We start from the raw sequence: 21,671 nt of genomic DNA, 5'->3' as shown, positions 1-21,671 counted from the left end.
CGCTAACGGAGGACATTTTGAACATTTCCGGTAACATAGTGTTTGAAGTCACGCTGGTACGTTCTGTTGCTGTGTGTTTCCATTCCATTATTAATGTGATTTGAAGAGAAGTAATAAAATGAGCTCTAACATGGAAAGTAAGCGTTTCCGGACACATTTCCACATAACATATTTTCTTTCTTTGTGTGTGAGGAATGTTTCCTGAAAGTTTGGCCGTACCTTTTTGTAACACCCTGTATACGGGTTCGCTGGCCCGAGTGAGGAGACATCAGGATTGGTGATCGGCGCTAGCGTCTCCACAAGCGGCGGTCACGAGGTCCGAGCGGCCGAAGCCACGAGCTACGCAAGGAGGGCCTGCGCAGAGTAATGGTACCGGAGTACTTCACCGGGGTCAGCGTCGACTATAAGCAGCAGGCTGACATTCCGTCGATTAATTGCAACATCCGTGTCGGACGACCGCTTGTGGATTGGCTGCCCCCTTCTATCTGGCTGTCACTGGCACTACCCAATAACTACCAAGTTCCACTGGTAGCAGAGTGGTTGTCGATCCGTCATCAGGTGTTTTCACGAATTTCATTTCACACAACCTGCTTCCGTTCAAATTTTGTGCTTTATTCTTTTGGGACATTGTCTAATTATTCTCTTTTGTCCGCAGCGGCACCATGGACCCACGTTAGTGGCCTGGGGGAGGGGGGGGGGGGGATTCGTACATAAATCGGCATCAGCTATAGTCTGTCGGTAAACTGAAGAGCGAGCGAGAGTGCCCCACTCTGCTACGTCACAAGGCGCTTCTACAAAGCAGTGCCGGCCCTGCCGCGGCGCGCGCTTTAAATCTGTGGCGACGCCGTGTGCAGATACGTCCCGGCAGCGTTTATTTTTAGACAAATGCGTTAAGACGATAAGGAATACAAAAGACGATAGCTACTTCCGAAACACAACATTGTAAAGTAAATAATATTAACATAAGAACGGAAGTTAGACGTCTACTACAAACATCATATTCATGTTACTCTATGTTCATTTGTTGCTACTCGTAAAACGAATCCCATATAGTGCAGTCAATCTGTAGAATTTAAGGTTTGTTCCTACTTTGTGTTTCATCAAAGTTAGACGTTTCCTTTGAAGGGCTGCATTGAAAATTAACAAGTCTTGCAATACGACGAGTATTTAAAAAGTAACTAGAAATTTGTAATTTCGTGTGTTGAATTACGTTTTTTGCCTGTCTTCGTAAACATCTGAAAAGTATCTGTACGATGTTATGCATATTGGATACTTACTCTGTTGTCATTTGTCAAAAACGTTTGTGTCTTTTGGTGCAGCAACGATTATTTGTTTTGTATAAAAATAGGTTAGAGAATCTGTATTAAATTTTGTCATACGAATGGAATAAAGTGTGTCAAATTTATAGAAGTGTTAAATATTGCTTTTGGTGAGTCTGAGTAAACCAAGGGCATACAAGTGGTAAAAGCATTTCAAAGCACGCCTTAAAGGACAGCAATTTTACAAGCATGGATGAGATTCAAAATGCACACTTAAGTGACCTATAAATTATCCCGAGGAAATAGTTCCTAAAGTGTTTTGGGAATCGGAAAAAGAAATGGCATTGTGCACAGTTTGTAGTGGGGAATATTTTGAAGAGGATAACAATGCTGTAGATTAACAAATAAAGTTCTTACCAAAAATAAAAAGTAATATGTGAACGCATCTCGTATGTCAAGCTTTTAACATGGAAGTCCAGAATAGGTGTAAAAGTTTGGAAGGAAATTTCGGCAGTGTTTAGAATAGCCATTGCGCACATGTTTCAAGCAATATGTCTTAGAATCAGGTGAATAGTAACGGAGATTTAGTGACAGAATACATTGAAATGCAGCTGTTCCATAAGCGGGCCAGTACGATTCTAGCGGGCAAAATGTAGTAATTTCCACAGATTCAAGGATAAATTCTGGCAGCATATGGACCAGTTTCAATGTTGTGCCCAACTGCAGTGAAATGTTCAAAATTTGGCCAGAGTCATACGGACGTGGGAGATTCTGATGGCGAAGTAGAGACCTTCTACCTAGCTAGTTCCATCTATTCGGCAACCCCAAAGAACTTCGAGAGGAAAAGAGATTTACCAACTATGAGGCAATTCATACAGTGGTTCTCAAACGGGAATGAACAAGGAGCGGATTGCTGTCGTCGAGGAAAAACTGGTAGAAAATTACGATCATTATTTACGGAGACTTGGAGACTATGTTGAAAAAAAGTAATGTTTCTGACAAGGGAACCTCCCCATCGCAACCCCCTCAGATTTAGTTATAAGTTGGCACAGTGGATGGACTTTGAAAAACTGAACACAGATCAATCGAGAAAAGAGGAAGAAGTTGTGTGGAACCATGAAAAAATAAGCGAAATATACAAACTGAGTAGTCCATGCGCAAGACAGGCAACATCAAGGATAGTACGAGCTTAGGAGCGCCGTGGTCCCGTGGTCCCTTGGTTAGCGTGAGCAGCTGCGGAATGAGAGGTCCTAGGTTCGAGTCCTCCCTTGAGTGAAAAGTTTACTTTATTTTCGCCAAGTTATGATCTGTCCGTTCGTTCATTGACGTCTCTGTTCACTGTGATAAGTTTAGTGTCTGTATTTTGCGACCGCACCGCAAAACCGTGCGATTAGTAGACGAAAGGACGTGCCACTCCAATGGGATCCGAAAACATTTGATCGCAAGGCCATAGGTCAACCGATTCCTCCACAGGAAAACACGTCTGATATATTCTATACGACACTGGTGACGGCATGTCCGTCACATGACAGGAATATGTTGTCGACCCACCTAACTTGTACACCTAGCGAATGGGTAAAAAGATTCTTCTACCTTGCCCGATTTAGGTTTTCTTGTGGATGTGATAATAACTCCCAAAAAAGTGATGCCCGGTCGGGGCACACATTTTCAACATGTCCCCAATGAAGTACATCAACGCCTGTTTGCATCTAGGGTGTCTATATAATTATCATTTCATTTCTAGCAAAGCTGCATGGTCATCCACGGTAACTGTTCTTTCGGGAACAGATATTACCGTCATATATAGTTAAAAATATGGCTTCCCGGCCATTGACCTTCTTGTGCGAACGCACACGCTATGCCCGAACTCGTACGGGACTTGGTAGATTAATCTGCCACGAGTAATGAGTATGATGGGCAAACATCTATTAAGCGCACTACGAATGTAGTGGTGTGGACATGTTGGGAAAGTGGATCTCACGGGGAGCGTGCAAGGGATAAGTCCCTGCAGACGCACTATCCTCTGTGCCCGCGGTGGCTCAGATGGATAGAGCGTCTGCCATGTAAGCAGGTGATCCCGGGTTCGAGGCCCGGTCGGGGCATACATTTTCAACATGTCCCCAATGAAGTACATCAACGCCTGTTTGCAGCTAGGGTGTCTATTTAATTATCATTTCATTGAAAACATAAGAGTTTGTCACATAAACTCCAACAAATGAATGCAACAGTTTCACAGTCGACAGTTTTCCCTGTGCTCTGTCAAAACATATGTTTTTAACGTTTTCAAATTTTTCCGTGTGTAGACCGTCAAATCCTGCATATGTCCAAGCTAATCTGAACATGTCCTGGAATTTTGGAGAGCGAAGTTGATTATGTGTGACTGCCAGAACTTTAATAATTGTCTGAAAATAAAAAAAATTAACTTTTCACTCGAGGGAAGACCTGAACCAAAGACCTTTCATTCCGCAGCTGCTCACGCTAACCACGGGACTACGGCGCTCCTGAGCTCAGACTACCCTTGATGTTGCTTACCTTGTGCATGGACTACTCAGTTTGTATATTTTTCTTATTTTTTTCATAGTTCCACACATCTTCTTCCTGTTTTCTCGATTGATCTGTGTTCAGTTTTTCAAAGCCTATCCACTGTGCCAACTTATAACTAAATCTGAGGGGGGTGCGATGGGGAGGTTCCCTTGTGAGTCACTTTGAAGCGTGGTGCAGCGTTCAACAAAAATTACTTGGTCTGCCTTAACAATACCTAACTTACCTTTAAAATTCCCTCGCAATAATGCCACCACTATTACCACCGATGTTACAACTACCACGTCTCCATTAATCACTGTTATGATGGATAATTACGGAAGACTGTGAGTAAGGTTTCACATCAGTGATTCATCACAGATAGAGTCAACACGGTCTCCAGATTCAGTGCCGGCTCCATTGACATAGGAGGGTGAAATCTGAAAGATCTGAACTAAGCGTAGTGTTCTCCGTCAGTAACTCGTTTATTTCATCTCGGTCTTATTAGGGTCAACATTTTACTTTTATTGGATCTCAAGAGCGATGAGGCGTGAGCTGACAACCTTTATTGATAAAGGATTTCGTTTTATTTCCTATTGTCTGGCCGGCCGCTGTGGCCGAGTGGTTCTAGGCGCTTCAGTCCGGAACCACGCTACTGCTACGGTGGATGTGAATGGTCACAGGTGAACAGACAGGGTGCTTACGTACGTGTCACCTGTCAGTCGTATCTAGACGTATCAGGGATCCCGTAAGACTCCAGCTGCACACACCCTACACCATTACAGCGCCTCCAACAGCTTCTACAGTCCTTCAGTGATATGAGGTGGTCTCCATACTCGTACACGTCGATCCGCCCGATACAATTTGGAACGAGACACGTGCGACCAGGCAACATATTTCCAGTCATCAACAGTCCAATGTCGGTGTTGACAAGCCTAGGCGAGGGATAAAACTCCCAAAGCCCACATCGATGACGTTTCGTTGAATGATTCGCACGGTGACACTTGTTGATGGCCCGTCATTGAAATTGCAGGAATTTGCTGAAGCGTTCCACTTCTGTCACGTTCAACGGTTCTCTTGGTTCTGTTGGTCCCGTTCTTGCAGGATCTGTTTCCGGTAACAGCGATGTCGGAGATTTGATATTTTGCCGGATTTCCGATATTTATGGTACTCATGAAATGGTTCTATGGGAAAATCACCACTTCATCGTTACCTCGGAGATGCTGTGTCCCACGATTCGTGCGCCGACCATAAGACCAAGTCCTAACTCACTTAAATCTTGATAACCTGCCATTGTAGCAGCAGTAAGCGGTCTAACAAGTGCGGCAGAAAGCTGGTGTCTTGTATAAGCGTTTCCGACCGCAGCGCCGTATTCTGTCTGTTTACAAATCTCTGTATATGAATAATTCGCAAGCCTATACCAGTCTCTTTTGCGCTTCGGTGAATAATGCTTAAAAAGGATATATACGAGAGGACTTCGAAAAGTTATAATTATGCCACACAAGTAAGTTTTATTGAATGAGACATTACACTTCAAAGTGACACACATACACGACAATATGTTTCCATATAGTCACCAAACTGTTGGAACGCGCTACCAGTATTTCAGTTTCTCGACGATAGAAGTCCGCTGTTCAGTCACAGCGTCATTCGAGTACCGCTATCCGAACCTCTCCGTCGTTTGAAAATCTTTTTCCCCAAAGATATTTCTTCAGCCTGCGGGAATAGAGGCAAACCAAATGGTACAAGATCAGGATTTCTCGAGCAGGACGTCTGAGCGGCATTGGCCAGTTTGGTGGCACTGTTTCACAACCGCTGAACGCAACACTGCATTTGGTCCATATACCATCAGAATTTCATTGTAAATTTGTGTTCAGATTAGACGTTTTGCCCGATGGAAGGTTACAGCCCAGCGTACTTCTGATTTAGAGTAAGTTCCCAGTGGCCCTGTCATTTCACTAGAACTGATATGCACCTGCTGCCTTTATTGCAGCAAAATTGTGTCTGTGGAAAATGCATCACTCTTCTTGTACATTGGTCTTAGCGTGCATGTGTAACTTAACTTTACGTGACTACAGCTTAAAAAGATACTTTTGTGGCGTTCATTCATCTCAGGAGTTAAGTACAAAGCGTATTAATGTTTGTTACAGTATTAGTCGATGTTACAAGTAAAATTTCTCAAGTAGTCATTGAGCTTCTCTCCCGAAAACGTAATGTTTTGCCTTGTGATCAGAACGAAATATGTCACAATTATGAAGATCTTACTTCGTGCTGAAGATTCATTTACTTTTCTTTCTGGTAAATGTGTTTGATCTTATAGCAATTTCTACTTGCATTGTAGGAGAAGAGAATGAGTCATTCCTAATAGGCGTAATAAAGGTAGACTGCGCATTTTTGTGTTCAAAGGAATACTCGTGATGCAACTGTGTGAAATCAGTTGTAGTGTGCAGTATGAAGACTTTCTGTCAAGCAAAAAGCACTGAAGTGTGATGTGAAAATTTTATATGATGACAGTACTTCGTTGTCCTAAGGCATTGAGTAGTTTTTGAGTTTAGTTACAAGCGTCTATTAGTTACTAGTGTCTCCTTGGAGTACTTTAGTGATAATTAGTGGAGCAGTGCCAAGTACAGTATTAATTGTGACGGACTATTTTATTTAGCAGCTAATAACAACATTAAATATTATTCCCGACAGTATATTATTTGCCGCGCGAGGTAGCCGCGCGGTCCGGGGCGCCTTGCCACGGTCCGTGCGCCCCCCCCCCCCCCCCCCCCCTCTGCAGGTTCGAGTCCTCCCTCGGGCATGGGTTTGTGTGTTGTCCTTAGCGTAAGTTAGTTTAAGTTAGATTAATTAGTGTCTAGGTTTGGGGACCGATGATCTCAGCAGTTTGGTCCCATAAGACCTTACAACAAGTTTCGAAGTATATTATTTTCCTTCGAATTTATACTTCGTGAAACATCATTAAAGAGTTCAAATGACAATTACTCTATGACATTACATTCGTAATTCTTAAATAATTATTGTGACACAATGATACGCTACAGCTTTGTCGAGGTTGCCTTCGTAAGTTTAGAAACACAGAGCATATTTAAAGCCTTGTGGAAACTATGTACAATAGTGTTGGGTGACTGGAAGGGATTACCTGAGAAGGGAGGCAAGGATGCCTCAGCAGACGTACTCATCGTTTTTCCGAAATGTGTTCAGTTTTAGAGGTATATGAAAGGAAGAGAAAGGTAACAAGTTACTATGGAGATGAGGAAGTTAAAGAGGCGAAATTAGGAATGTGGGGTTTTGTCAAATGTGGCCACATTAAAACAGATATAGATAGTAAATGTCACGGTGAAAGTAGCATAAAATCAGATTTAGCAATTGTAATTCCATTGTGTGTGTGTTTCTGGAGGACAATGGGAGAAACTGTGTCTTGCAGGGAAAGGACATAAATACCCCGAATAGTACTAATCATATAAAGGTTGTTGAGAGATATGGTGGGAAATTAAATTATTGTTGGTAAAAACAATAACAAACGCTTATAGAACGTAGGGTTTATAAATATTGTATGACAGTGAATAATTAAAGAAGTGCTCTGGAATCTTTTCATCAACTGGATATGACAAACACAATGGGACATAAGAAGTTGCAGACGGAGTTTGGCACGAAGTGGATGCTGAATTGGGACAAACAGACAAACAGAGCAATCCTTAGAGTTAATTGGGGTTTATGAGTTAAAAACACTTTAAAAGGTACCATAAGTGGAACGTTACTTATTTTTGAAAGCTTATCTACAAAAAGAAAGAAAGCGTTTAGTGAAAACGCAAATCTGTCATAAACGTGGTTGGAACCAATGGTAAACTAAGTTAATTGATAGGGAACTTCTTACATACAATTTGAAATAACGTTTGTAATTATTTAAAAAAGTTCTAAGTTATATTTTTACTTAAAATTTCAATTTATACTGACAACTAAGTCCCTGCATTAGTTAGGAAAACGTTAATAACGAATTTTATTCTTTGCAAATAGGACATGAGGGTCATTGTGCACAAAATATCATGACCTGCTGTTTTAAAGTAAATGGAATATCTGGGATGACAGATTGAAAAATTAGGAAGAATATTTGTAGTTTGTCAGCTGAGAGCTCACGAAAGAACAAATGCAAAATATAGATCAGCAGAAGTACAAGGGTTTACTGAAGAAGAGCATTGTCAACTGAAAGGCTGTTGTGCTGTAATAGGAAATTTTTCTCAAAAAAAGCAAAAATTATGAATATTTACTGTATTAGTTAGTTTTTAAATCCCATTTGTCACTCTTTTGGACAATTCCGTATTCTGAGACAACACTGATGCTGTACGGTACATCGTCATTAAGAACAGAAACCGCGTAAATGTGCAGTATGCAATGGTCGTGAGGGAAACATAATAATTTACTAGGGTTTTCAGAGTACGTATGTCACTGACCTGTAGTGTTTCTCACACCTAGACTGTGTTGCCGGCATCAGCTGTTGTTAACACGAATTCCACTAATCGTGAAAAGCACACCGTTTGCGTTTGTTATAGAAGCTTCTGACTGCTTAAGCTGTGCAAGTATGCCTTCTTCGGACGATAACCACGTTAGTGTCAGAAGGAAAACATAGGAATTAGAAATATACATGTACATAAATTTAACATACAAAAAACAATGAGAGTGAAACAAAATCCATGTGTAGGCTGCAGTAATAAAGAAGTGCATACACGGAACTGTAATGTTCCTTCCAAGAAAATTTTCTGCTTAGCCTGTTACTTACTTACTAACGACGTATAATTTAATGGTAAATAACTGATAACTTACTCGAAACTGTTTATTGATGATGTGGGAATTGGAGAAATGTAATCCCACTCATAACCAGTATAACCTGTTACGAAATTATTTGTCCTTCATACTAAGTGATAGGAGATGTACTAGGGTATACACACTGTTGGAGACTGTGTCACCCGTTACTAATGCATCCAGAAACAATAGATGTTGTGGAAGTTAATGATACTGTTTGCAATAAAGACTTCTGGATTTCCGTTTTCATGCAGACTGCGCTGTTAGTTGAATCCCGTGGTAGAGAAATGTAACACAGTACAACCATTTTGCTTATTCAGGAGATCATTTTGGTGAGGTGGACTAATGGCCTTGTACCCCGGAGCAAACATAGACTCAGATTACAATGTAGTATTGATGAAAACTAGGGTAATGTTTAAGAGACCAGTTAGGAAGAATCAGTGCCCAAAGAATTGGGATACGTAAGTACTTAGGAATGAAGAGATTCGCTTGACATTATATGAGAATAGAGATACTGCGGTAATGAATAGCTAAATACTCAGTTCAAATGAAGAGGAATGGACAAGGGATATCATAGGAGCTGGAAAGAAAAAAGAGAAGTACAAACAAGATAACTACGAAAATACTAATGGGAACAGAAGACATACACTCCTTGAAATTGAAAAAAGAACACATTGACACCGGTGTGTCAGACCCACCATACTTGCTCCGGACACTGCGAGAGGGCTGTACAAGCAATGATCACACGCACGGCACAGCGGACACACCAGGAACCGCGGTGTTGGCCGTCGAATGGCGCTAGCTGCGCAGCATTTGTGCACCGCCGCCGTCAGTGTCAGCCAGTTTGCCGTGGCATACGGAGCTCCATCGCCGTCTTTAACACTGGTAGCATGCCGCGAAGGCATGGACGTGAACCGTATGTGCAGTTGACGGACTTTGAGCGAGGGCGTACAGTGGGCATGCGGGAGGACGGGTGGACGTACCGCCGAATTGCTCAACACGTGGGGCGTGAGGTCTCCACAGTACATCGATGTTGTCGCCAGTGGTCGGCGGAAGGTGCACGTGCCCGTCGACCTGGGACCGGACCGCAGCGACGCACGGATGCACGCCAAGACCGTAGGATCCTACGCAGTGCCGTAGGGGACCGCACCGCCACTTCCCAGCAAATTAGGGACACTGTTGCTCCTGGGGTATCGGCGAGGACCATTCGCAACCGTCTCCATGAAGCTGGGCTACGGTCCCGCACACCGTTAGGCCGTCTTCCGCTCACGCCCCAACATCGTGCAGCCCGCCTCCAGTGGTGTCGCGACAGGCGTGAATGCAGGGACGAATGGAGACGTGTCGTCTTCAGCGATGAGAGTCGCTTCTGCCTTGGTGCCAATGATGGTCGTATGCGTGTTTGGCGCCGTGCAGGTGAGCGCCACAATCAGGACTGCATACGACCGAGGCACACAGGGCCAACACCCGGCATCATGGTGTGGGGAGCGATCTCCTACACTGGCCGTACACCACTGGTGATCGTCGAGGGGACGCTGAATAGTGCACGGTACATCCAAACCGTCATCGAACCCATCGTTCTACCATTCCTAGACCGGCAAGGGAACTTGTTGTTCCAACAGGACAATGCACGTCCGCATGTATCCCGTGCCACCCAACGTGCTCTACAAGGTGTAAGTCAACTACCCTGGCCAGCAAGATCTCCGGATCTGTCCCCCATTGAGCATGTTTGGGACTGGATGAAGCGTCGTCTCACGCGGTCTGCACGTCCAGCACGAACGCTGGTCCAACTGAGGCGCCAGGTGGAAATGGCATTGCAAGCCGTTCCACAGGACTACATCCAGCATCTCTACGATCGTCTCCATGGGAGAATAGCAGCCTGCATTGCTGCGAAAGGTGGATATACACTGTACTAGTGCCGACATTGTGCATGCTCTGTTGCCTGTGTCTATGTGCCTGTGGTTCTGTCAGTGTGATCATGTGATGTATCTGACCCCAGGAATGTGTCAATAAAGTTTCCCCTTCCTGGGACAATGAATTCATGGTGTTCTTATTTCAATTTCCAGGAGTGTATTTCAGTTGATCGATGAAAGAAGTACAAAAATGATGAGGAAAATTAAGGAATACAGAAACACAAGTCACTTACGAATGTAATAAACGGGAAGAAATCGAAAACGAAACGGTTGTCGGAAGGACTGGCATAGCATACAGAAGTATCAAAACAACCTCTGTTGAAATGAAAAGCAAGGGTGGTAAAATTAAGAATACAGTGCGAATTTCACTGTCATATTCAGAAGAGAGAGAGGACAGATGAAAAGAGTAGACTGAAGAGCTGTATGAAGGAGAAGAGTAGAAACAGGAGTTGATATGGAAGAGATAGGGGATCAACTATCAGAATCAGAATTTGCTGGAAGCTGCAGTAAACGAGCTATTCACGTTGCTGTGTAGAATGTATGAGTATCCCTATATACCGTCTGACTATCGTAAAAAATTATCTACACAATTCTGAAAATAGCAAGCGCCGATAATATTGACAATTATGGCCCAATCAGGTTAACAGCTCATGCATCCAATCAACTGCCTAGAATAAAGAAAAATGGAAAACAAAATTGAGGGTGTGTTAGGTAACGATCAGTTTGGCTTTAGGGAAGGTAAAGGCAGTTGTGATGTTGAGATTGATAGTGGCAGCGACTAAAGAAATATCGAGGCACGTCCATAGGATTTTTAGACCTAGAAAAATCTTTTGACCATGTCAAATGGCTCAAGTTATTCGAAATTCACAGGAAAAGAGGGGTAAGCTATTGGGACTGACAGGTAATGTAAAATATCTACAAGAGCCAAGAGCGAAAAATAAGCGTGAAAGAACAGAGTGGTCGCATCAAAGAAGGTGTAAGGCACGGATGAAGTCTTTCGCCCCTACTGTTTAATCTGTACATTGAAGAAGCAATGACGGAAATAAAACCAAGATTCAAGAGAGGGGATTAAATTCCATGTTGAATTCTCAGTTATGTAGGAGAACTACAGGAAATGTTGAATGGAGTGAATGATCTAATGAGTACATTGAGTAGTCTGAGTGTAGATCGAAGGAAGTCGAAAGTAATGAGAAGTATCAGAAATGAGCACAGCGAGAAACTTTCATCATAATTGGTGACAACGAAGTAGATGGAGCTACGGAATTCTGCTACGTAGACGGTAAAATAAACCAAGACGGACTGAGCAAGAAGGACATAAAAAGCAGATTACCCCAGGCAAAAAGAGGATTCATGGCCAACAGATGTCTACTAGTATCAAACGAACCGTTAAATTGAGAAAGAATTTTCTGATATTATAGGTTTGCAGCATAGCATTATATGGTAGTTAAACATGGACATGGGGAAACCAAAAAAGAAGATAATCAGTTATTTGAGACGTGGTGATAGAGAAGATCCTTGAAGAATAGGTTGTCTGATATGGCAAGAGATGAGGAGTTCTCCAGAGCATTGGAGATGGAAGAAATATGTGGGAAACATTGACATGAAGAATGAATCGGATCCTAGGAGATCCGTTAAGTTATCACGAAATAACTTCCATGGTATTACAGGGTGCTGTAGAGGGTAAAAGCTGAAGGGGAAGAGTGAGATGGAAATACATCCAGCCAATAATTAAGGTAATAGGTGGCATGTGCTATTCGGACAAGAAGATGTTGGCAGAGGGGAGGAATTCGTGGTGAGCTGCATCGAGCCAGTCAAAATCTTGATGACAAAAAAAAAGGTCACGTACCATTATGACGCCAGTAAAAAGAGGATTTTCCAGTAATCGTCCAACTGATAGAAAGAAAAGAAATCTACAGGGATACCTGCCTAATGAGAAAGAAATTGAAAGTTTTGGAACAGCATTTATAATTGGAGTTAACAAAGAGTGAATTGGGAATTTTTATTTTCATTTTCATTTAAGAAGCAAGCTCTATGAATCAGTATGTATTGAATTATTTTTCTTATGAGAATTGGGCGTAATTTATTGTTACTGTAAATATTTATTACTTTTTATATTCAAATAACGTAATTAAATACGTAAATAAATATATTATTATAAATTATGTTTTCCTTTACAGCAATAATTGCATTTTGTTCATTTAGCTTCTTAGATCCGAAAATAAGAGACTTTCAAACTTATGTGTTACGAAATTTATTGTAGGTAATTAAAGTGTATGTCATACTTCCACTTTGTCTTCCCGTAATTATTAATCCTCGGTGGCAAAAGTGTTAACTAATAATTTCTAGTTTATTTGGCAATAAATTTTTTTCTGTTTTCCCACAGGTTTACAATACGTAACTTAGGGGGTTTCAATAATAACTAATTTATTTCTAAATAAAATGTTATTAACCTTAAATCATAAACGGAAAATAAACCCTTAGGTGAGAAGATGTCACTGTCGAAAGAAACTAGATGAATAATGGAAAGAGAAACCATAGTAGAAAGTGATAGTGAATGGATCAGCATAATGACAATGAGGCCAAAATTCAGTGTGCATACACCACACAGAATGTGGTCCTGTTGTCGTGAAACTGCTCTGGAGCTGCTTTGTTCCAGGAGCCTTTATAAATTCCAGAAATCCACGAATTTCGACAGCAGTGAATAATTTGAATTAAATATTTATATAATATTAGTACTGATATTTTTGTAGTTCTTTACGGTTAATTTTATTAGATGACAGTGCAATTTGTACTTTGGGGACTGAGTTGTTGTAAATATTATTGGAACGACTACTCGTTCTAGATACTTCAGTCGCATCAACGGCGTACAGAAGCGTTAGAAAGGAGAAATAAGTCTTTGTGTTGACGCTGAGAGCAACCACCGATTCACTTTCACATGACTACATTCTTTCTCTGAACATGTTTTGCGGCTTCACATGCGAGACAGCTTGCAGCGCTCACATATCTCCCGCGTTTTGCTTGCTGGCAGAGACTGTTTGTTTACAAATATCAACGCAACGCTTTGACGAGGGAGACGTGCGTCAATGTTTTTAGTGAGCACTGGCGTTAGGGGCCAAAACAACGCCAGCTGGTGACAACATAAGTACGATGTGGCGATGAATGGCAAGCTGCCTGTTCTGCGGATAGTAATCGTGTCAGTTCCAGCAAATAAATGACAAATGTGCACTCACAGCACAAACGGATAAAGGGACACCATAACAGACTTAAACACAAAAAAAGACCCGTCACGAAAGAATTATCCGAATGGGATGGAAATCCTTAGATGTGATCTACATGTACAGATTAACAAACCATTAAAATTTCAGAAAAAAAACTGGATGATTTCTTCAAAAGAAAGAGTTTCACCAATTGAGCATGTCAATAAAGCGTTCACATCTGGCCCTTACGCAAGCAGTTATTCGTTTTGGCCCTGATTGAGAGACTTGTGTTGATGGATGTCCTCTTGAGGGATATCGTGACAAATTCTGTCCAACTGTAGCGTTAGACTGTCTAAACCTCGATGTGGTGGAAAGGCCCTGCCCATAATGTTCCAAACGTTATCAACTGGGGAGAGATCCAGAGACCATGGTGGGCAAGGTAGGTTTTGGCAAGCACGAAGGGAAACAGTAGAAGCTCTCGCTGTGTACAGAGCGTTATTATCATCCTGAAGTGTAAGTCCAGAATGGCTCACTATGAGAGGCTACAAAACTGGACGTAGAATATCGAGGATGTACTGCTGTGCTGTAAAGGCTCCGCAGATGACAACCAAAGGGGTGTGCGTACATGTGATCACATCCACCAATTTCCGTCCCATTCGGATAATTCATTGGTGTACGTCCTTTCTTTGTCTCAGAGTGTATATCCCAGCCCAGTCTTTCACAAAATTGACAACACCTTCAAAGAAACGTGGCTGTAATATGGCCATCAAAACAAATAATACAATTTAAAAGAATATAAAAGTGCGAATGAAGGAACAGATAAATAACATAGCTCTGGGATCTATGAATTAAAATGTAACAGCTGAGCTCAAAATATATGGTGATGATTACCTTCAACTTCAATATTAGATACAATGAAAACGTAATAGTATCAGGAGTGAGTACATCCACTATACATACGTAGCGCTATTGATGCATACATTATATGGCATTATGTATTTCAGTAAAAACCCAATTCTTAATATAATGTCAACTATGTTGTCACATTTGTTACTCATAATGTTTTATAATGTGACAAAAGCATTTCTAAAGCTGACAGATCACATTCAAAATTCTCTGCTTCCATTTATGTAAACTACTGTTCCCATCACCCTCACAAAGATTCCCTAAAATATTCATACTTTTCCATACATCAACCACCAGTCATAGTGATTTTACAGTAATTAATCAAAAAGTTAGATTTCTCCCATAGCGCTGGGAGGAAGGGAGAAAACCTCTCCCACTACGAGACAGATTTTCAGGAATGGCCAACCGAAAGACGTCCATGCATACACATGTGGGAACGATCCGCCGCTACTGAAATAATTGCTATGACCAAACTTGAGAATCCCTTACTAAAATTTGAACATACATTTTGGCCGCCACCAGTGCGCTTAATAGCTGTTCGCACTCTATATAGCTTCATGTTCTCTCCCGTGTTTCGGATACTTACGTCAGGTAAAATTCCTTCCAATTCTCGTACGATGCAGTTCTCTGGCACGTTGCGCATTCTCCCTCCGCAGATACTGCTGGACTGCGACGGTAAGCTGTCCCCCTCCACTCAGTGACTGCACGGATAACGGCTTCCAGCAGAAAACAGCTTTACGCCAGTTCATTGCCCTACGTGAAACTTCCATTGGGTGAGCCAGCTAAAAGTCCTAAGGCATAGTCCATAGTAGCATGAGGTGGCCAATTATTCACTTCGATCGTGGCGCTTTCTGTGCCAGCTACGGGGGCTTGTAGGGTGCTCGTCGATTGACAGCCGTATTTGACGTGTCGCTGCCCCTGGCTACAGTGTGAGTGTAGTGTGATGCCAATATACGAATGACGTAGGAACACGCTGCTGTGCTGTCTGTTGCAAACACCGCCACCCTAATTACAAGTTTCCCTCACTCTACCAAGAAGAAAGGCGATACAGCAATAATTGGAATCACGATCACTGGTTGTGGTGAATACTGCTTTTGATGCAGCTTTAGTGATCTGACTTGACATATTATTGGGATCTGCATATTAGATTATAAAGCACAGTACGGAATGATTTTGAAAAAAAAAAAAAACTGTACGTAAGACACTAAATCAAATCATTATCACCAGTTTGTCCCAGATTGTAACAAAAATCGTCCCTGTTCACTACATAACAGATATTCCTTCAAAACTACTATTTTTACTATTTAATCAAGTTAGCACTTGATTATCTTTTCTTTCGCTCTGCATTAAATATGGGGATTAACGTTATTTCTGGAGCTGAACTACTTCCACCTTGGGATTGCCATGTTATCGTTTCTCATAAAGTGCATTGAAAATGTTGTTATTTCAGTCCCAGCGTCTAGACAAGCTAATACAGCTAAATAGAGTCCACTAGATCCATGATAAGGAGACACCTGACGATTACTTCGGTATCTCAGATGGGTTTTATTTGTGTTTATATCAAACTCGTCATTTGATGGGGAACGTTAATACTTCATTTTCATCAGATGCCCTCTGCACCTCTATCCGAACAGCATCCCCTATGTGTTTTCATTCATCCTGCATCCCTTCTTGCCTTTCTATCTTTGGAAAGTGTTGGGCACAACTGTCGAAAAACTTCGTGTTTTGCTCCTTGTTGGCCACTGTATGAACAGTTTCCACTTTTATATGACAGGCACCACATCCATTTTGTAATTGACCATTGTGCGACTTGGGGCCATTCACACATTTAACCCGTCTTGCCGTGAAACGTGGTGGTGTACCACCTAGACAGATATGCGCGTCTGCATCTCCCGTACCATATTCTTTCGTACCTCCAATTATACTACGGGAATAGAGTGTCTCAGTGAATTCCTCTTTTGTTTTTATACAAATGGGAGTAATTTCTACTTGTATGAGAAAGTGACTCGGCAGTGCACCACATCTTTCTGCCTTTTTCTTATTTCACTAAGAGATATCAATATCATAAAATTGGCAGCATATTTCGCCATAGATGAGGTCTAACGTTGTTGGTACTTTCAAGAGGATATCTACTCTTACATTTTTACATGTCGTGTTATATCTCTGAATGTTATATCTCTGAATTTCGATAATAATTTCAACATGCACTCCGTCTTCAGGCCACAAGTGGCCCATCGGGACCATCCGACCGCCGTGTCATCCTCAGCTGAGGATGCGGATAGGAGAGGCGTGTGGTCAGCACACCGCTCTCCCGGTCGTTATGATGGTTTCCCTTGACCGGAGCCGCTACTATTCGTTAGAGTAGCTCCTCAATAGGCATCACGAGGCTGAGTGCACCCCGAAAAATGGCAACAGCGCATGGCGGCCAGGATGGTCACTCATCCAAAAGCCGTCCACGCCCGACAGCGCTTAACTTCTGTGATCTGACGGGAATCGGTGTATCCACTGCGGCAAGGCCATTGCCAATTTCAACATGACTTTAGCTTATTTTGCACCTTAAGCGTAAGGTAACTTACCGAATTTCATTGTGGTTCACCACAATCCTCATGACCATATGAGTCTGCAGTTCCCTTAATCTCGAATAAAATACTTCTTCTTGTCGCGGAAAAATATTTTCGATTTTTTAAATTCGTTTTTATCTTGAAAATTTAATGATCGCAGTTGTTGCGCTCTGGCATATGAAAATCTGTGTAATGAGTTCCTATTTTCAACAACGTGTTTCTGTCAGTCTCCTAAGTTCTTGTTTGACTGTTGCTAACTATATTACAATGACACAAACGAGAAACGAAAATAGAGAGACACGTACATTAAAAGAAACAAATAATACGGTTTTCTATATTAAATGGAATAATTTGTGTGCTAATTTTCTCTAGTGGCCCCTGACTGCAACTGAATGTGACTTCTGATTTTTTTTTTTTTTTCATGCTACATCCCCGTGTATTTGTTAGATTTATTGCAATCTCTTCCACCACATTTTTTTACCATTTACTCTACTCTACAGCTCTCTTTAACACCATAAAGTTATTCCCCTTGTCTTATCACATGTCTTTTTATCCTGTCCTCCTTCTTGACAATGTTTTCCATTTCTCCTTCCTTCGACGAGTCTTATGTTTCAGTCCGCTTTTTACACAGTGCATGACCCACTGCTATACAATGAGGTACTCCCAGTTTATATTCTCAGAAATTTCTTATTCTAATTAAGTACGACATTTGGTACTAGTAGACTTATTCTGACCAGAAATGCCCACGTTGCCATTAGTAGTTAGTTTTTATATCCTCCTTGTTTCGTCCGTCAAACTTCCAAGGTAGCAGGGTTCCATGATTTTGCCCACTTTCAGTTTATCACTATTATCATTTCTGCTACTCCTTATTACATTCGTATTTGTAACAGCGTAGGTTTCCGCGGCCGTAATTTTCTGGGTATGATACTGCGTTGCTTTCATCAGTGTCATTTATTAAAAATATGCCTCGAAAACTTCCGTATCAACTTTCGATTTGCTCTCAATCTATTTGCCTGCACTTACTAGATAATATTTCTATCTGTACTTATTAGAGGACTTCATTCAACCGATCCTGCAACTTCTCGTTACATTTACCAACGGCAGCAGTGACATTGCTAATATCCCTCCACCCTGAACTTTAATCTTACTTTTGAACCTATCCTGTATTTTCGTCATTGTTTCTTTGATATACGAATTGAATTGTTAGGTCGAAAAACTGTATCGCTCATTGTAGTTTTCACTCTGCAGCAGAGTGGGCGCTGATATGAAATTTCGTGACCGAATAAAAATGTCTGCTGGACCGTGACTCGAACTTTGGACCTCTTCCTTCCGCGGAAAGTGTTTACCAACTGAGCCACCCAAGCACGAATCACGACCCGTCCTCGCCACTTTACACTCCCCGGTACATCATCTCCCTCCTTCCAAAGTTGTGAGGATTGGCAGTGAGTCATGCCCGGGCAGTTCAGTTGCTCCATGGATTATCCATGACAGGAGAATCTGAATCACAAATGCTTAGCGTTGAACTACCAACGGCGACGACATTGCTACGAGGAGACCACGCGTCGATAATTTCGCAACTGAATAGGGTCATGAAGCGTCCTCATGTCATAATGAGACGACTTGTTTTGTTTTTGATCCCATGTGATAGCCACGAGGACCGGGTTTCATATATCTTCCCCTCGGTATTACGAGGCCTGCCACAGCACGAACTTCTGCAACACACTGATGCCGACAAAAAAAAAAAAAAAAACTCATTTTTCTTGATGCATTTGGTTCTCTTGGATATTATGCCCTCCAAGCTCCTTAGTTCTGAGAGTGAGAGCTGACATCATAGCCAAGCCTCGGGCTGCGACTACTGCTCACTTTGGGCCAGAACCTGCTATTTTCGTAAAATGGGGTAGCTTCTTTGAAGAAAAAAAAGGAAAAAAGAAGACGTAGAGCTTAAGGCGATCGCTTACGATAATCGGAAAATCCGAGTTAGAGTCCTCTTTCGGAACAAATTTTCGTCTGATTATTAGGTACTAGAGCTATAACCTAATACAGCAGATGGTAAGGAGTTCGCTTTCAGCGAATTAATTTCGAATGAATGTATTACGTCAGCGTGTAGAGTAAAAGTGGGTCATGATTCGGTTTATTTCACGAAAAGGCACACAGGGTTATTTATGAAAGTCGAGGACGAAACATCATCATGGTTATTGCTATTAAAAGAATTACGTAAAGGTTTTTGTGACCAGTGAATAACCGTTAGATAACGCGGAAAATGTAGCGCAGCAATGTTGACTTCAACTGCAATCTTAAATAAGCTTAAGTGCTACACAATAGTGTATGAGCTTATGCACTGATAGAAAAAGAAAGTGTTGTTAAAGCAATTGCCTGCAAAAGGCAAAGGTCCCGAGTTCGAATCTCTGTCCGGCCTACAGTTTTAATCTGGCTGGATCCCTGTCTCACACGCTTTTTAAATACGAGTGCTTCGTTATTTACGTTCCACTATTATTATTCCCTCTAGTTTCTTGTGTAACCCAAATTAAGCCTTTTTCTCTATAGCACACCCCTGTTTTTCTCAGAATTTCGATCATACTACACCATTTTGCATTATTCGATACTTTTTGCTGGGTGACAAATGTTGTGAGGTTCCTGGATTTAACTAAAGTGTTGCTTCCATTATCAAGCATAAGATCATAGCTGCCGATTTGATGCCACATTGCTCGAACTCATTTTTCATCTCCATTCCTCAGTGTATTATTCTCTTCAGCTGGATGAGCTGTTAAGCTGAGTGAGCGACAGTTTTCGCACATGTAGGCTTGATGTCGCCGGAATTGGTGGGTGATATTATTCCGAAAATTTGGTATTACGTGGGCAGTCTCATAGATTCTTCACTCCAACTAAAATCGTGATTGGCTGCCATTTTCTCGGATGACTTTAGAAATTCCAATGGAGTGTTATCTATCCGTTCTGCCTTGTGTGATATCAAGTTATTCAGAGCTGTTTTAACTTCTTACTCTAGTACTGCGCCCCCTTTGTTTTCTTACCGACTGCAATATCTTTTTATGTCAAGTCATCAGGTAATTCCTCCCCGTCACAGAGACCGTACGTCTACTTAAATTAATATAATTAGCAACTGTTTTGATCCCCAATTTCTTTTAATTGGAGTGACCGGTTTCAGTCTTTAAGGATCATCTTCAGACTCCAGAACTAACGTCTTTGGTAGATACTAATGACTACGCTAATCGGAGGGACCACGCCTCACACAAATTTATTCTATATCCTTCTCAACGGAAAATGCTTTTATGTACAGCAGGATAGTATAGTGGAGTCAGTTCAGCGTCGTGGGTCGGCGCAGCTTGCTCCATGGAAGTCCACCTGCCGTTCTCGAGTCTGAAGATGATCCTGAAGGATTGAAACCGGCCACTCCAATTAAAAGAAATTTGCGATCAAGACGGTTTTAAATTATGTATATTTAATTATATTATATAAGATCTCTGATAAAGTTTTCAAAAATATTACCTAAATGTACTGTTTCCACTCATTCCGCTCTTACCTCTTAGTGGAATACCAACTGACCTTTTCATTTTAGCACCCTTCCTGTCTTTGCTTTTGTATATGCTGAGCCAGTCCTTCCGACGACATCTTCTTTCACTTCTTCACATCTTTCCTACAGTCGTTTCGCCTTGCTTTCCCTACACGTCCAATTTAACTCTTCGTTAAGTGCATTATATTTTTGTATACCTATCATTCTCTGCACATTTTTGAACTTCCTTCTTTTGTCGATCGCCGGCCGAAGTGGCCGATCGGTTCTGGGCGCTACAGTCTGGAACCGCGCGACCGCTACGGTCGCAGGTTCGAATCCTGCCTCGGGCATAGATGTGTGTGATGTCCTTAGGTTAGTTAGGTTTAAGTAGTTCCAAGTTCTAGGGGACTGATGACCACAGCAGTTAAGTCCCATAGTGCTCAGAGCCATTTGAACCATTTTTGAACATTTTCTGCTGCTGTTGATATTACCCTATAGTCGTCTGACCAGAAACCCTTGTCTTCATTCCATGGCGCTTCACTGATCCTGAGTATATTTAGATTCAGCCTTTGCATGTCCTTGATACGTTGAGAAATTAAGAGGGATCTGCTTCAATTTGTAGAAGACTTCCTATAGACAAGGCCACATAAATTCTTCTTTATCTTTGATAACGAGATTCGAATGATACATCCGCCCTGGTCTTCAAAACCTTTTTTTGCTACAGAACGTGTTCATTGAGACGCATTCTGCTGTATAAAATGTGCCACGTTATACAAAGACTTTTTTTGTTCATCAGTCTTCTAACTGGTCTGATGCTGCCCGCCATGAATTCCTCTCCTGTGACGAATTTCTCATCCTCGGAAAAGCAATTGCAGCTCTCGCGCTCCATTATTTGCCGCAGATATTTCAATTTATATCTTCCTGTACAGCCTTTACTCTCTACAGCTCCCTCTAGTACTATGAAAATTATTCCCTGATTTTTTAATACATGTCCTATCATCTTCAATGTA

This window comes from Schistocerca nitens, chromosome 7, assembly GCF_023898315.1.
Source record: "Schistocerca nitens isolate TAMUIC-IGC-003100 chromosome 7, iqSchNite1.1, whole genome shotgun sequence".
NCBI classification, from domain to species: domain Eukaryota; kingdom Metazoa; phylum Arthropoda; class Insecta; order Orthoptera; family Acrididae; genus Schistocerca; species Schistocerca nitens.
Note: the sequence above shows the minus strand (reverse complement) of the source record.